Source organism: Juglans regia, chromosome 3 (assembly GCF_001411555.2).
Source record: "Juglans regia cultivar Chandler chromosome 3, Walnut 2.0, whole genome shotgun sequence".
NCBI lineage: Eukaryota > Viridiplantae > Streptophyta > Magnoliopsida > Fagales > Juglandaceae > Juglans > Juglans regia.
In genome coordinates, this window is record NC_049903.1 from 9127151 (window position 1) to 9144730 (window position 17580).

The window sequence follows — 17580 nt, forward strand, 5'->3', positions numbered from 1 at the left end:
GCGTCTGCTACCAGCTGTAGATGCACCTCTAATATGATGTCGGCCGAGGAAACGCCCAATTACGCAGCAGATATTTAGGTCACATGAGGAAACTATAATATTCTTATGGCTCGTATATCTTCACTCGATCGGGGAAACCACGCATTGGATATGATCCGATACAAGGCATGTACATGCTGGTATTCTTATCCGGGGACGTCATATTCTGTGCCTTGCTTTTCGCTCGGGAATCAAATACTTGGTTTAACTAAAATTGTAATTAATAACATGCATATAACCTAAAATTCGTGGAATTTGTTGGCATGGACTTTGGTGCCTTTGCACGTGTGGGACAAAAGTGATAATATATGACACGATATGTAAATTTAATACGAACACGATTCAAAATTAATGGATTTAGATTTGATGTTAACGGATTCGAATTAAAACGGATTAATCCGTTAAGACGACTTAAAATTTATTTCAAAATTAAAATTTTATTATTATTAAGTTGTAATATTGGTCTTTCTCAATATGTATATATTTTTATTGTTTTTATTGTTGGATTGTAATTTTAGACCTATACTCATATTTGTTATTGCATGATTTGTAATATTGATTTTATTATATGATAACATTTGAGAAATATTAATATATATTTTTTAAGATATTATGGTTATTAATAAATATAAATTTTAACTTTTATATGAAATTATGTTAATCAAGTCAAATTAATTATGCGTTTTAATTCAACCTATTTACATTAAACAAACGGGTTTAAATGAGTCGTATCGTGTTAACATATTTTTAATTAATTATTAAATAAGTCAAAACAGGTTGATCCGTTAAGACACGATTCATTAGCATGTCACTAACGGATCAACTCTATTTAACCCGTTAGTGACTCATTTAGACCCATTAAATTTTTTACTCCAAAGTTATAATTATATCTTTTTTAACCTAAAAATAAAAATACACTAACCCTATTTCGTATTTCTTAATTCTCTCTCTTAATTCTTAGTTGAGTCAGTTCTTACGAGTCAAGACTGTCTCTCACACTTCTTCTGGATTGTAATTTTGGTATTTTTATTGTTTGGATTGTAATTTTAGACTTATGTAATTAGTTTTATATTTTTTTGAATATATTGTGATTTTAAATTTTATATGAAATTATGTTAATTTGGTCAAATGGATTATTTGAGTTAATTCAACCCTTTACATAAACGGGTCGAAATGGATCTTGTTGTGTTGATATATTTTTAATTAACTTATAACGGGTCGTGTCATGTCAGCCTGTTATTTTAATGGGTTCTGTTGAGATTTGAAAATCTGACCCGTTAAACTTAATGGATCATGTTTGGGTTGACTCATATCATATAATATACACAACTTGACACGACCTGTTAATACGATTTGTCACCCTTGCTATTGAGTGAACTTTATGTCTAGTTTTTTTATCCCGTAAATGTTCAATTATGAAGATTCTATTAAAATACAAATTAGTAGATAATTGAGTTATATTTTCAACAACACCAATGTCACCCTAACCCAATATAGGAAATGACTGTTTTATTCAACTAGATCGACCTCATCCAATCTTGTGAATTTGCAATATTTGCACTTTTAATTTCGATTACAACCTAAATTCTATTCAATATATATACGACTCAATTAGAATAAAAACATGACAACATATTATTTGTACACTAACGGTGCATGCATTTGATGTGCATTGAGCTAGCACGCCCTCGGGGACAAGTTTATCATGCGATCCTTTATGTTAAGGAAACAATCCCTTGATTCAAGTCTTCATATGATTTCCCTTAATTCTAGGACATTCATTGTATAAATTGATTCTAGTTTCCTTTCATGCAATTATATGTTATATTCTTGTTTCCTTTTATGTAAACTAGACGTTATGTAAATCTTGAATATATAGAAGAATACTCACCACGATTGAGGTGTGGTGGTTTTTGATCAATCCTCTCATGGTATCACGAGCCTCATCGGATTAGCATCCCTCAATTTTTTCCTCCTTTCTTCATGGCTGCCGAACCCAACCCCACCCTTCTTCCCTTCAACACCATGATCCACATGGTCACCATCAAGCTTTCCTCCTCTAATTACCTCTTGTGGAAAAGCCAATTACTTCCCCTACTCGAGAGCCAAGAGCTGTTACCCCATGTGGACGGCACCCTTGAACCTCCCCCACGTTTTCATCCCTCCAACTCTGAGACACCAAATCCCAAACACCTGGCGTGGAAACAAACTGACCAACGCCTCCTAAGCTTGTTACTCTCCTCCCTCACCGAAGAAGCCATGGCTGAGGTAGTCGGTCTCTCCACCTCATGTGAGGTTTGGCTTGCTCTTGAAAACTCCTTCAGCCATCGCTCCAAAGCCAGAGAAATTCGTCTCAAAGACGATCTCCAGTTGATGAAACGCGGGGCACGCACTGTCTCTGAGTATGCCCGCACCTTCAAATCACTCTGTGATCAGCTTCATGCCATTGGTCGTCCCGTTGATGGCACTGATAAATCCCACTGGTTTCTTCGAGGCCTTGGGTCTGATTTCACAAGCTTCTCATCCGCACAAATGGCCCAAACCCCCCTCCCCTGTTTCGCCGATCTGGTTTCCAAAGCTGAGAGCTTTGAACTCTTCCAGAAATCTCTTGAACAATCGGCTACTCCTTCTCCCACCGCTGCTTTCACGGCCACTAATCATGGATCCTCTCGGTCAAACCAGCGGAATCCCTCATCTCGCACTCAACAGGGCCATCGCAACGGTCATGGCCACTCTCCCTCAAATCGCAGCAACGGACCATCAAACCAGCAGCGCCACCGTTCTGGTCAGGGACGCCGTCCGCCCCGCTGCCATATTTGCCGCCAGGACGGTCACTACGCCGATCGGTGCAACCAGAGGTATGCACGGGGTGACTCTGCTGCTCACCTTGCCGAGGCCTTCAACGCCTCTTATGCGATAAATGGGCCCGAGCCCAGTGACTGGTATTTGGATACCGGGGCTTCGGCCCACATGACCACAGACCCATCCACCTTGGCCCACTCAAGTAACTACACAGGTAAGGATAGTGTAATTGTAGGGAATGGTGCTTCTCTACCCATTACCCACACCGGTACCATCTCTCCACTCCCAAATCTACATTTATTAGATGTTTTAGTTGTTCCTCGTCTCACCAAAAATCTCTTGTTTATTAGTAAATTAACATCTGATTTTCCTCTTTCTGTTACATTTACTAATAATTTTTTTACTGTCCAGAATCATCAAACGGGAAGGGTGGTGGCAACCGGTAAACGTGATGGTGGTCTGTATGTGTTGGAGCGCGGACACTCCGCCTTTATTTCTGTCCTTAAGAATAAAGCTCTTCATGCTTCTTATGATTTATGGCATGCTCGTCTTGGTCATGTAAACCATTCTATTATCTCTTTTTTGAATAAAAAAGGTCGTCTTCATCTTACATCGTTATTGCCTTCTCCCGCATTATGTAGTACATGTCAACTTGCCAAAAATCATCGCTTACCTTATACTCGTAATGAACATAGATCATCTAATGTGTTGGATCTTATTCATTGCGACATTTGGGGCCCTTCACCCGTCAAATCAAATTTGGGTTTTATTTATTATGTGATATTCATTGACGACTATTCTCGATTCACTTGGCTCTACCCCTTGAAATTCAAATCTGATTTTTATGATGTTTTCATTCAATTTCAAAAATTTGTTGAAAATCAATATTCCACCCGTATCAAAATTTTTCAAAGTGATGGTGGTGCCGAATTTACTAGTAATCGCTTCACAGCCCACATTCGTACCTTCGGTATTCACCATCAACTCTCATGCCCATACACACCCGCCCAAAATGGTCGCGCTGAAAGAAAACATCGTCATGTAACCGAGACTGGTCTCGCTCTTCTTTTTCACTCTCACATTTCTCCTCGTTTCTGGGTTGACGCCTTCAGCACTGCAGCCTACATTATCAACCGTTTGCCCACACCGCTTCTTGGAGGTAAGTCCCCTTTTGAGCTTCTCTATGGTTCTTCACCCAACTATGAAAATTTTCATCCTTTCGGTTGTCGTGTTTACCCCTGTTTACGTGATTATATGCCTAACAAATTTTCCCCTCGCAGCATCCCTTGCATTTTTTTGGGTTACAGTCCTTCTCATAAAGGCTTTCGTTGTCTTGACCCCACTACGTCCAGGCTATATATCACCCGACATGCCCAGTTTGATGAAACCTATTTTCCCTCCCATTCTAGCTCTCATGCTCAGCCCATCTCCTCTCTTACTTTTTCCAATTTTCTTGAACCACATCCTCATCATAACGACCTCCCTTCTCCATCCCCTATGCACCATTCCTCACACATTACACCATCCGGATCTCTCCCGTGTGCTATTTGTACTGACCCAGTGGATGAGTCTTTGCAGGATTCTCCTTCTCTTGCAGGTCCCTCTTCTCCAGTCTCAGATCCCACACTGCCTTATGAGACGGACATGGATCCTCATGTTCCAGCCTTTCCGATGGGTTCTCACCCGATGCTCACACGAGCAATGGCTGGTATCTTCAAGACTCGGCATCCGGCGAACCTCAGTGTCGTGCAATCCTCTGGACTTCTCTCTGCTCTTCTTGCATCCACTGAGCCCAAAGGATTCAAATCTGCTGCTAAGAATCCTGCCTAGCTTGCTGCCATGGATGATGAAGTTCATGCCCTACAAACCAACCGTACCTGGATCTTGGTCCCTCGACCTCCCAACACCAACATTGTGGGTTCTAAATGGGTGTTTCGGACTAAATATCTACCTGACGGATCTATTGAACGTCTCAAAGCCCGTCTTGTTGCCAAAGGTTACACTCAGGTACCTGGACTTGACTACACTGACACTTTTAGTCCTGTTATCAAGGCCACTACTGTTCGTGTTGTGCTCTCTCTTGCTGTTACTAACAAATGGCCTCTTCGCCAATTGGACGTCAAGAATGCTTTTCTCAATGGCAATCTCACAGAAACTGTTTATATGGAGCAACCTCCTGGGTATGTCGATCCTCGCTACCCTCATCATGTATGTCAGTTGAAGAAAGCTCTTTATGGTCTCAAGCAAGCCCCTCGAGCATGGTTTCAGCGCTTCAGTTCCTTTCTCATTACACTTGGTTTTTCTTGCAGTCGTGCTGACACCTCTCTCTTTGTGTTTCATCAACATTCTGATATTATTTATCTCCTCCTTTATGTTGATGATATTATCATTACTGGCAACAATTCTTCATTTCTTGACAGCTTCACTCGCAAACTTAATTCTGAGTTTGCCACCAAAGATCTGGGTTCCCTCAGTTATTTTCTTGGTTTGGAAGCTACTTCTATCCCTGATGGTCTCTTTATCAGCCAGCTGAAATATGCACGAGATATCCTTGCTCGGGCACACTTACTTGATAGCAAGCCAGTTCACACTCCTATGGTTGTCTCTCAACACCTGACTGGAAATGGGTCCCCTTTCTCGAACCCCACTCTCTACAGATCTCTTGTTGGAGCTCTCCAATATTTGACCATCACACGCCCTGACATTGCTCATGCTGTCAACTCTGTCAGTCAATTTTTACATGCTCCTACTACAGATCACTTTCTTGCTGTCAAGCGCATTCTTCGCTATGTCAAGGGCACCCTTCACTTTGGTCTCACCTTTCGCCCTTCTACTGCTCCCAGTGCTCTAGTAGCTTACTCTGATGCTGATTGGGCTGGCTGTCCTGACACCCGTCGTTCTACCTCTGGCTACTCTATTTATCTTGGTGATAATTTGGTCTCTTGGAGTGCCAAGAAGCAACCCACTGTCTCTCGTTCCAGCTGTGAATCTGAATATCGTGCTCTCGCGACTACTGCAGCTGAACTTCTCTGGCTTATGCACCTTCTTCAGGATCTCAAGGTCTCCATCTCACAGAAGCCACTTCTCTTATGTGACAACAAAAGTGCTCTTTTCTTAAGCTCTAACCCCGTCTCTCACAAACGGGCTAAGCACGTTGAACTAGATTATCATTTCCTTCGAGAACTTGTTGTTGCTGGGAAACTTCGGACGCAGTATGTGCCTTCTCATCTACAGGTTGCTGATCTCTTCACCAAGAGTGTTTCTCGTCCTCTCTTTGAATTCTTTCGATCCAAGCTTCATGTCTGTTCCAATCCGACGCTCAGCTTGCGGGGGGGTGTTAAGGAAACAATCCCTTGATTCAAGTCTTCATATGATTTCCCTTAATTCTAGGACATTCATTGTATAAATTGATTCTAGTTTCCTTTCATGCAATTATACGTTATATTCTTGTTTCCTTTTATGTAAACTAGACGTTATGTAAATCTTGAATATATAGAAGAATACTCACCACAATTGAGGTGTGGTGGTTTTTGATCAATCCTCTCACTTTACTCGTAGCGATTATGCATGTATATTTTGCCTTGGATTGAGCTAATCATGTATTAACATATAAGGTAAAATTAGGCGAGCATATCCGTACGTAGAAATCCCTATAGAAAAGAAGAAGGTGACAAAATATACCATATCACTCGAAGCGAATCCTCTAACATGTTGGGAATATTTGACGGAATAAAAACCTTTATAGGTGCGCGTGATTCATCAATACAGACGCATACTAATTTGGCACCTATGCTGATTTGGCCGTTATCTGGGAAAATTAGGTTACACTATTTTGTAAAAAGAAATGTTATAATCATGAAGAATTTTGTAAAAGTAAATTTATAATTTGATGCAATACATTATATTATAAAATTATTTTTATTATAATTTAAATTTAACATATTATATCAATTTATAAATTTATTTTTATGAAATATATTTATATAACATTTATTTCGTAGAATAGACAATCTCAGACACCATCCCAAGTCATCATTTTTTTTTTTTCTATTTACACAAGTACTTACCTGTTATTCTCCATATAAATAATATCTGAAAATAGTGATAACCCATGACTTTGTTGATTCCAACACGGTAACCAATCAGCTTGGTCATATAATCTGTATTTGACAGTGCTTATTGTGGTGGTGCGCATACAGGGGCATGATAAAATAAATAGAATTCATATGATAAATGAAGCACTGAATTTACGTAATTCTATATTAATTGGAGCCTGTTGTATTCATGGGGCTTGAGAATAAATTTCACTATGAAAAATTACAAGTTCATCCAAAGAAGAAGAAGAAGAATCTATATATCGAGGCTCCCTCATTAAAACTTCATAGCTTTTATTCTTCTTACCGTTGGATCCTTATTAATCAGATTTTGCCCTCGACACACTTTTATAATGCACGGCAGAAATTTTTGTGAAAAGACAAATCTAATTATAAGCAATTTTATATACTAATACGTAAATTCATTCAATATAATTAGTTAAAAATTAGATTTTATTAAAAACAGTGCTAATTTAAATTTAAAATATGAATACAACAATATTAATATACAGATTGATAAGCAAACTTATTTGTACATAACAAAACTCTTAGTGAAAACTCTTTATATTTAAAGCCCTCAATCATGAGATATATAACGTGTCTAGGTGGGGGTCAACTTTTCTATTGTATGATATATTTATGTAATGAGTAATTGAAATCCAAAATAATTGGCTAGATATTTCAATCAGGTTCGTTTGGTTCCTCAACTCCTCTCAATTCATATCAACAATTTTTTTAAATTTTAACACAAAATATAATAAACAATTCAAAATTTTCAAATTTCAAAATAATAATACTATTAAAAAATAATATTTTAACAATATTTTATCAACTCAACTCAACTCAGCTTAATATTCAAATGCAATAGAGAGTATATGCAGATTATAACTTTTTTGGGGGGGCCATTTTTATATATATCTATAGAATTATGTATAAAATCTAAGGGGTATATTGTGTTTTCAAAAAATGTTGGGAGGGGTCATGGCCCCCCTCAAGTCCAACGTCGGTCCGCCATTGTGTCTAGATGTATTTGTAAGGCTCTAACGGGTAGTCCAAACAATAAAGTCTATATTAAAAAATATCTAACCAATTATATAATTGAAATCTCATTAAAATTTTATAAAAAATAAAAATTTTTCATTCTCAAATAATGTATAGGATCTGATGATCATACACCAACCAGCTCTTAGTTGGAAAGAGTGTTAAAATTGTTGATTGAAATAACCGCGCCAATGTTTCATCAATGTGGTCTATTACGTGTTTAGCAACTTCTACTTTTGGTGCTGAGAACAGATTCGCAAGTGCATTGTTTCTAGTCCATGTATGTTACCTCATTAATGACCCCTTCAATTATTCAACATATGCTACACATATGAACGAAAACCTCAATAATATATAAAAACTCATGATCATCATATATTTTGTAGTACAATAAATTAACTTAATTGGCCAATAGATGGTGTATAGGATACTATATTGTTTGTAAATATGATATCCCATTTGATAAGTAAGGGTAGTGTTGGGTTGATGTGAAGCTTGGTTTGTCAACAGAAATGACACAGACAAAGAGTACGTTTGATTGTTACTCGACCTAGCACTCAAGCGAAACTTAACTCGTGAGTTCACTCGAGGTTAAGATTGTGAGAGAGAAAAAGTCCTAGACATATATGGTGAGTTAAGATTGTTTGAGTAGAGTGTGCTTTTGTAACTCACTGTGTGGTTTTAATATCTTCTAGAATAAGATCTCCTGTAGTTCTGTGAACGTAGGCACATTGTTAAACCACGTAAATTTTGTGTCGTGTGATTATTGTTTTTATTTGTTTGTCATCGTTGGTTTCTCAATAGGTATGTGTATGTAGGGGTGATAAACGGTCGGTCCGGACTGACCATTTCAGTCCTGATTAGACCAGACTGAGATTGAGACCGGTTGGTCTCAGTCCACGTTTTAAATGACCGAAAAGTTTCGGTCTAGTCCACGGTCCAAGATTTCTCCAGACCGGACTGAATGAAAATAAAAATAAAAAATTATTATATATATTATTTATATAATATTTATACAATTAACAATATAAAGTTTTAAATATTTTATTAATACTTCTTAATATTTTATAAATTAATAATATTTTATATATATTCATCTAATCTATCACTATTAACAAAATAAATTTTAAATATGTTATTAACCTTAATTAATATTCTATGAATTAACTAATATATAATATCAATTAGTTAAGTATATAGTAATTATATAAATTAATAATATAATTTTTATCTAATTTATTATCATTGACCATATAAAATATTTTTTTTATTGAATTTGTTACATAATCCACATTAATAAGTCACTTAGTTTAATTTAGTATTTTAAATTAATTTTTTTATTAATTGATTTAAAAAAAAAAAAGGCCAGACCGAATAGACCGATTGGATCAGACCGATAGCTACCAGTCCGATCCGAAAAAATGATGGACCGAAAATGTTGGACCGACCGATTTGCACCCCTAGGTATATGTGATCATAAATTGTTTGGGAAAGAGAAGTTGCTCTTTATAATGTACTAATAGAGTTTCGATTGTATCATTGACTAATATTTTTGCAGTATATGTTAGGTGATTTGTGCCTTTTATTGAGACGTTACAAATGTATCCTAATAAAAAATACTGGACTTGAGCCTTGCCACCTACGATAGTTGGGAATTTAAGGGGAGGATATTATGATCCCCATTTGATAAGTGAGGATAGGCAGTGTATAAAGTCTCACATTATTTAGGAATGAGAAGTTCTTACTTTTTATAATGTTACAATTAGGCTCTAATTGTATTATTGATTAGTTCTTTTAAAGTATAAATTATATAATTTGGACTTTCTATTTAGACGTTACAGTAAATGATTCAAATTTTAGAATAAAATGTCCTTTTTATTTTACAAATTATTAAACTACTAATGTTCATAATTGACGTTGCTTGATTGACGAACTCCAGGTGATAAACATAAACTTTTTAAGCTTGACATCATTTTTGGTATCTCATTTGAACAAATATGGAGAATGGGAGAGTAAACCGAGACCAAACTTTAAGCTTGGCACATTTGTTTTTTTTTTGGCCTGATAAATGGAATTAAGTAGCATGGATTATTTTATTGGAAAAAGAGTAATTCTACATACAACCGTGAAGCACGTAACCGACGCGTAATCGCTTTGAAAAATAGTAGGATCCACCATTAAAAAATTAATTTTTTTTATGTGAGTCATATATTTTATTTATTTTTTCAAAGCGATTACGCGGCGGTTACACAATTCACGATTATAAGTATATTTTCTCATTTTATTTTCCTAACTACGTCTATAGTAGTTTATTTTGGGACGGTTAATTCCTTCCGCAGGTCAATGGGTTCTAAATCTAAAATCTCCTTTGATAGGTTTTTTACGTACAAAATTAGATTTCATTTGAATGTTGAGATGATTTCGATTAATCTGAATTTATATGTGAATAATAGTACTTTTTTAATTTTATTAAAAAGTATTTGAATGTATTAATTAGATTGAGAAGTGCTTAACATTTTTATAAAAAGTTAAACAAATAATGAATTCTATCAATAATTAAATGGAGATGTGTTGAAGTAGTCTTAACATCCAAACGTAAACCAATTTAGAAAATATATAGAGAGAGAGATTAATGACATTTACAGAAGCTAATTAATACAAATTAATAAACCTCTTCTTTCGATATTTTCTTTTAACAAGTCAATCCTTCTCTTTTCTCTTTGTATATTTTTAATTTCTCTCATTATTGTGAATCGTTAGTTTGAAAGACTTGCTTCCATTTTTTCCCTATTTTCGGCAGAAAATTCGGTTACCATTTAAGCGGAATATTGCAGAACTCAGGGTACTCAATAAATACTGGTCAAAGTTCTGCAATATAGTACGCGAATCCAGCGCAAGAAATAAGCATAAAAGCAAGGAAAACCTCGAGACAGTTGATCAGAGCCATGAACAAGGTACATGGAGCTAGAGAGGGTATATAGAAGCGACAGAAACCCTAAAAGCTGGTTGCAAGCAAAAGCTATCCTTTTTTATTTTTTATTTTTTATTTCACTTTACGTCGTGTCCATAAACAGTGGCATGATGGAATACAATGGATCATTGAAGAGAGAATAAACAGACGGTACATTGATAATTTAACACATGATAAAGTTCGATAGTCTCCAATCTTGCATTGGCACTCATCGATCTCAGCGGCCTTTCACGATTAATAATAGGCCAGTGTCAGGGGCTCAAGGTCATGGTAATCAATAATTAACTGAACACTTTTCAAAGTTTTAAACTTATTTATCTTTTACCTTATAATCATGTCATTAGTTTAAAGTAAATGCCCTTTTGAAGTAAATCATTTTGTTTGCTACTAAAGACAGGCCCCCACCTACTTGTTGTAATCATTTTTCAGTAGACAGTTGTACCATTTGAGTTAGCATTGATAAGGTATAATACATTGCATACGTTCATGTTTTCCATAAACTAATATGGTATGACATGTGAAACCAATTATATGAGACATATATATATATATTATGCAATTCATATATAATTCAATGATTACACCATCTTTTTTAATCAACGCTTATTTTTTTATTAGTTGATAATCTAACATTTGTATTATTATGCTAAATTCGGATTGAGTAAGATGGATTTGAATCATACGTCGTGAGATAATCTCGATTCAATTAATTTAATTAAACAGATCATATCTTTTAATTTTAATATATGAATTTAACGTGAAGTTATAGATCAAGAATTGTTGATACGACAAAATGTCAATTATAACTCGGTTTTGAGTCTTATATATCAAGTCCAGCTTGATTAATATAACTTGGTTTTGAGTATTAGATTTATCAACCTACAATGTCCTACAAATTTATTAATTTATAACCTTAATTTACAACAATAATTTACACGACTTGAAGAAAGATTTTAACGTTTCTTGAGAATCTTCTCGAGGAATAAAGTCTAGAAGTGTGCATCACGTAGTTTATATAGACTTGGCTTGCCAACAATGTTTTTGGTATGATTGAATGCAATTTCCCTTTCCACGGTCGACTCACGGATATATATAATGTGCTATATCCTAAGCTAAGGTTGTCGAGACTTGAGACCTAATAGTCTTGGTCAAGTATATAATTACGAAATTCCCATTCATGCTTTTGTACAAATTAGCTTTCCTCCATTTTTGTAAAGTTGCACATTAATCCATGAAATGATGTTCACTTGCTGATCTCTATATATAAAAAAAAAAATAGCGTCTTGGCAAAGACACAAGTACTTCTAATATTATTCAATGACACGTGATCATTGGTCCACAGATCATCATAAAAATATTCACGTTCAGTTACTTGGGAGAGATTAACATTGACGACCTATGATTAAAAAGTGGAGATGATGATTAGTGACAAATAATTATAAAAATAATAATATCATTAATGAACTGCATGCATGGAGGAGGATGATCAGGATCGATGACAATGGACAGATGATCAGAAAGATCAAGCAAACCTGATAGATGATGATCTTTATTCATATCATAATATATTTTGGGGACAAATTTATATATATATATATATATATATATTCTTGTTGGCATGCATATATATATATATATGATATTTATAAAGAAATATTATTAATTTCAGGTAATTTAATACTATCATATATAAATAGTTGCATGAAATATGCATGCCCTTATATGTTGTCGTATTGAGTCGATCCAATCATCGAAGCCTTATAATCAGAAACATTTTATTTTATATATGTTTACATTTAGGAGCTTAATTAATTATCCGAATGAAGTTAAACCACAATCTTTATGTTGCCCAAAATATATTGGTCTGATTTTGAACGATTCTCTCAATCCTGAAGGCTTGATCTACTGATCTATTTCTCTATAAAATTTGCTTTCTGAAAACATGATGGTCAATTAATTTGTCGATAGCTGTCAATAAAAATAAATAAACATACAAGACATTAAGCGAAGCTAGTATCATCAATGAAACTGTAAATTATTAATAACTCATTAGGGTTTTGAAATTTGTTTTTTAGTCTAATATATATTCATCTTTCTCAATCATCATATATAGATTAGAAGATGCTACTCTTCCAACTGGTGGCTCCCGCTGAAAGTTATCACTATGACTTTTTAATTTTTATTTAATGATTAAGTAAGTACTTCTTAACAATATTATGATTTTTTTTAATTTTTTAAAAAGTATTTAAAAGTGTTAAAAAATACATGTAAAAAAAAACTAAAAAAAATTAGAAAACAACTAACAGGAGCCCCCAGCGGTTGGGAGTAGCACCACCCATATAGATCATGAATTCTATATAAAAAATGATAATTGCAGTCGTGAGAACACAAGCGTAGCACAATCACTTTGAAAAAAAATGAATATATACAAGATTTACATGAAAAAAATTAATTTTTTAATAGTAGACTCCATTCTTTTTCAAAACGACTGCAGACATTTGCACACTCTACAATTGCATGTAACATTATTCATTGTATATATATCCCTAGCTAGTATTGCGCTTCTTGGACCTTTTTAATGGAGGTGCATGTTATTTTGTCCCAACAAAAAATAAAACGAACATTATAGAGAAATAATTATATATATATATATATATATAATATAGGCTTGTAATGTTTATTAAGAACTTTTTAATCTCCATTATTTATAATATATAGTGTTAATATATATCCTTCCATTTATCAAGAGATATATTATTTTATGATTTTTTTTTGACATATATCAATCATAAATTAAACTTGTATTAAATAAATATTATCTAACACGTTAATTAATTCAGCCAGAAATAACCCAAAACAAAAAGTATAAAAAAATTAACTTTACAAATCAGTGCTTAAATCGAGGTAAACTCATATAGTCCAGCCTATATTCATAACATGATATACATGTTGTCTCAGCTTGATCCATGACCGAGCAACGATCACAAATACAATATTCGCATTCGCTCAAAATTCACATTCACTGCATTGCAAATTACACCAGAAATCAATGTGTACTGTAATTTTTAATTTTTATTTTTTGCTGAAAAATAGAATTACTGATCATATCTCAACGTGTGACAGCAAACATGATCGATCTTATAACTTCCAGAAAAAAAAAAAAAAAAAAAACGTGTAATTGTAAACCCAGCAACAGCCATTATGGTGGAAGTCAATAAACTATGTGCCAATCTTTTAATTTATAATATTTGACAGAAGAAAACTCCATCTTCTGGCCCAAATATTAAGTACTGTTCATGTATGAATGGTTGTCCATCTTTATTTATTTATTTTTTGCTCGTATCCTTCCTGGCCTCCATGTATTTATTTATCACGGTTCTTTACAATATCATATAATATATTAAGTACAACGTACGACTTTAAAAATTCGCTACAAATTTAGGAAAGAATTTTAAGGAATTCACGTTACATTAATTAACCATGCATATACATGGAACTTGGAGCGGTCGTTTACGACATTAATGGTTCCAAAAATGGAGATTTTACCCAATTTGTTGAGTACTATCTAATTGTATTCCCCCAAAGTATAACCACTTTGCTTCTTGTTTTTTTTTTTTTTCCAATGTTGCGATTTTAATTAATTTAAGTGTCATAGTTTATATACAGAAATAAATTATTTATCCATATATAAAGAGATTTTATGAAAATAAATATACAAACTGACGTGTCTTGATGTTAATATACATTAAATTGTAAAATTATTTTTATTATAAATTAGTAAATCTAACGTATCACAATAAGTCATATATATAATTTTGTAGTAATTATTTATAAAACATAACTGCCAACACGTGCTTATTTAATTCAAAGATATTTTGATAATGAAGTTTAGGTTTGAAGATAACTTTGGTAGAAATTAGAAAATCAAAACAATTGGCTACAACTAGTACTACAAGACACAAATCAAAGATATGGATAAAATTTTAGGACCTCCTTTGATCTTTTGCTTAGGCCAATAAATTAATGATGATTACAACATACATGCTTTTGCCAATTGGACAGCTCAAAATCGACAATTTGGCACTGTTTAAGTGTTAACTCACTTATTTTCTTTACGGCTTTAGGGAAGCAAGCACTGCTACTAGTGGTATAAAACATGGAGATCTATAATCATTCACCCGACTTCTTGATTTTGACAGCAAAATCGCTGACATTTTCTCAAAGCTAAATTTGTTTTACAGGACAGAATCACAGATCAATATATAGTTATGTTAAGGAGTTTGATCTGTTTGTGGCTGTTGACAGAATATATATAATTGTTGAACATTGTGGAAGCTCCCACTACAAGGTTTTTTTTTTTTAATAAGAAATAGACATCATTTCATTCATGAAATCGAAGTTACAGTCGTGACTAGTCAATATAGAGAAAAACTCAGATTACAAGCTAAACTATTCCACTATAGAAAGCTTCTCCGCACATAAAATTTTTTGCCGTGGATATTGTTTTAATTTCTAGAAAATTCTCTATTGATAAAATTAGTTTGTCTGAGAGTACCATTCTCTATAAAATAATAAAAAAGAAAAAAAAAAGAAGAAAAGGATAACCATCCCCACTACAAGTACATGATTATGATAAGTAATTATTAGTAGAAGTTAATCTTTTTTTTAGGGGACAACAGTACTCTAAAAATTTGATTAAAACGAAGAAAATACTGAAACTACTACATCAATCCTTCTCGAGACACCCAAAATACGAGGTGTAAAACAGTCAAAACCCTAATATTAATCTAGGATTGGAGAATATTAGAGCATGCTTCATTCTGATTAATTTGACTCAAAACTTTGGATGGGATGACACTACTACTACTTGAAAGTGGGTGCCAATCCCATTGATGTGTGCCAATGGTCTTATTCACAACTTTGCCTAAAAAGAAGAGGTTATTGCTTTTCAACCATCACATTGAGGATTATTAATGTTTATTCAGTTCTAATATTGGCATCTGGATCATGCTGCATGACATGAACAATGCCTCCCTCCCTCAAGTCCCCTGTAGTACTCATATTAATTAATTAAGAATGCATTCTTTTCCATTGGCCATTTCTTTCAAATCTTTACAAGATTTTCTATTCGTTTTAGGAAAAGGCTGAAAGTTAACCACCAATCTTACATAGTGATTAGAAAAAAATCATTTCAAATTTGTTATCAGATTTATCATACATCAGTTACTATTTATTTTTACATTCATACTTATAATTTTTTTTTTATAAGATGTGTATATATTTTTTATAAAATATGAGAATATTTTTTTATAAAGTGTGAAATGTGTAGTGATGAATAGTGAGTGATGGAAGAATTTTTTTTTTTTTTTATCTAAAATATTTGGACAACAGTTTGAAAGAGACGTTGGATTTGAGTAGTTGCGAGTGACTTATGGCCAGCTGGTTGTCATGTACGTCTGATGATTTGGTGCGTGGCGAGCACATAATTTAGAAGCAAACTGGGGGTACTGGTGGGGTACCCAGAGAACCAAACCCTAGCTAGTAGAAGCAATCTAGCTTGAATTTGGTGGTGGCATTGAGAGTTTCATTTTGGCCGACAAGATATTGTCTTTTCTAGTCCAATCGATGCCACTATGAATATTATTTGAATGGAGTTTAAAGTGTTCGGCCGGAGTGTGCATGAGAGATGCCTCATCACTGGCTACTTTCCTTTTCCGGCCCTACCTTTTTCCAACCAACGAGAGCATGGAGCCATGCGAGGATGAGCAGGAGCATGACCCATCACCAATTTTGCCCACCATTTCACTGTTTCAGCATCACTAATTTCCACGCTTAACACAACTTATTAACTTTCTATCTTTCTGTAATTTTTACAGTTTGTTTCCCTTGACTTTAAGATGGAGAGAGAGAAAGAGAGAGAGAGGTTTTCTCTTTTTTTTTTTTTTTTTTAAGAATAATATTAGAGAGAAGTCATTATAATAGTGCATACTTTATACTCATTGCGTGACTGCTTCTAGTTGATTATTCTCAACATTCATTTGGAGAGATGTGTAGTCTAGATGATGCCATATCATATGTGTAAAATGAATGTTTTTAATAGTAACTTTTATTTATATTTATGGTTTTTTATAGGATCAGTGAATTCACATTGAACTGTTGAACTGGGAAGAAATCGTCAGAAGAAGCAAGTAATAAAAGCTACAACGTAATAAAATAATAATCATACACTTCTATTTTTTTTTTTAATTTTTATATAATCATGAATTTAATTAAGAATATTTATATAAAATGATGTTATTTTTATTTTATAAAAATAATATCTTTCATTTAATTATATAAAAATTATAAAAAATGATTGTAATTGAATAATTTTCCTAATAAAATATCATAACATGATTTTATCTGACAACATTCACATGAGTATCCGCCAAACAACATAAACTCCAACCAATCACTGTTTTGTAAAAAAAGTGTAGCATCTTAGAGCATTCTTATTGGCTTAACCAAATGAGAAGGTTGGTTAAAATTTAGATAATTTATATCAAAAAGATCCCATATTGGACTAGGCATCTCTAAAATAATTTGAATTTCAGTTACAATACTTCACCAAATATAGCTGATCACAATTGCTTC